A 1,966-nucleotide genomic window follows, 5' to 3' on the forward strand; every position below is an offset into this window, starting at 1 on the left:
CTCCCCAGAAATGGGAAATGTCCAGTCAGAACAAAGCAATAACTAAGATCCTTGTTGCTACGATTTTCTCTAATGAGAGTTGTATAAGGAACCATGGTTCCTGAAAATATCCCACTTAACAGGATAAAGAACAAGGAATATCTTTTACTCATGAATAGTAGTGGTGAAATTCAGAGAGAATAGGGGTTAAGAACATGGGCCTTGGAACTATACTGTCAGGGTTTTAATTCTGTGTGTACTCTGCCACTTACTAGCTTGGTGACCTTAATAAAATCACTTTATTTCTTTGTGTATCATTTCTTTTTTTATAAAATATTAACTAAATACACTTTGGTAGGATTTCAAGGAACTTATATCTTAAAAAGTTTAAACTATGACATGATAGGTGATAAATACTCAAATATTGTCTAGTAGTAGTAGTGATATAGATAATCATAGGAAAAAATATTAAATAGTTGCTGTACAATATTCCAGGCACTAAAGGTATTTGATGTTTTACAAATATTATCTTATTTAATCATCAAAATCACTTTAATTAAAGAGAGAAGTATTACCCTTATTTTCAGATGAAGACATTAAGAAACAGTGGTTAAGAAATGTTCCCAAGTTCAGATAGCCTGTGAATTCTGAGGTATAAACTCAGATATACCTGGTGTTAAGACTAGGCTGTTAACCACTACTCCAGGATATTTTCTTTGATTGGTCTTATTTGAACTAGAATAGATCACTGAGTCTCACATAAGGAGTCATAATTCTCATTTATTCATATACAAATATTCAATATCTTTGAACACAAATATTCCTTAAATTAGAACTTGCTCGTTGAAGAAGTGAATTAATGACAGCATCATTTTTAGAAATTGCTATTGCTATTGCCATTGCTATGATTTAAATGGTGTCAGGAAAAATGAATGGCAGTATCAGTCTATGCCAACAGCTTGCAAACATATGGCTACAAGGATGGGTAAGTGCAATGAGGCAAACTTATTCCTATGCTTCTGCACCATTTAAGTGCAAGGACCAAAAAAAAAAAAAAATAACATCTTGCTGGATAACAAAGCAGATAAAATTGCCAAAATTTGTACTTAAAATATTATCAACAAGGATAGTATGTTATAAAAAAATAAATATTATAATGTATTTATTTAATTGTTAGCTTTTTAAGGGCAGGGATCTTCTCTTGTCCATATTTCCCCACACTACATTACTGACATTCTAGCTTTCTCTACCTCTGAACAAGACATGGACCAGTTCCAACAGCCTACCCACTTCTATCCCATATAATTTTTGTTATGATAGGAGAGGAGTTCCTGGTCCCATTTAAAGTCAGTCCCTCCATCTGTGCCCTGAATTTCATTCCCATTAATTTTTCTCAAGGACATTGCTTCTGCAATTGCTTTTTTCTCTCCTGCAATAACAAGTTCTTTTTCTTTCTCTGATGTAACAAGACTTAATACAATTTGTCTTTTTAAAAAATCATCACATATCCTCACATTTTTTTCCAATCACTGCCCCATTTTTCTATTTCTCTTTCATGCAAAACTTCCTTAAAAGATACATTTATTTTATTGTTCTTTCCCTTTTCTTACTTTTCATTCTCACTCTAACCTACTCCAATGAGGCTTTTCCCCTTGAAACTCCAATAAAAACACTCTTTTCAAGATTATAAATGACCAGAACTAGTGGTCAAGTCACTGTAATTATACTTGACTTTTAGCAACATTTGACATAAGTGATCGCAGTTCTTTCTTGAAACACACACTATCCTCATCTTCAAGGATACCTAAGATGTCTGATTTTCTTCTTACTTCATGAATGTCTTTTTAAAGTCCATTTTTATGGTTCCTCTTCTACCAGACATGTAAACATCATAGTGCTCCAGATGTTTCCCTCTTCTAGGAACCCTCTAGATAATCTTATCAAGACTCATGACTTTCATTACAACCAATCCAAGATGACATTCAAA

The sequence above is a fragment of the Tursiops truncatus genome, chromosome 17 (assembly GCF_011762595.2).
Source record: "Tursiops truncatus isolate mTurTru1 chromosome 17, mTurTru1.mat.Y, whole genome shotgun sequence".
In the NCBI taxonomy this organism is placed as follows: Eukaryota; Metazoa; Chordata; class Mammalia; order Artiodactyla; family Delphinidae; genus Tursiops; species Tursiops truncatus.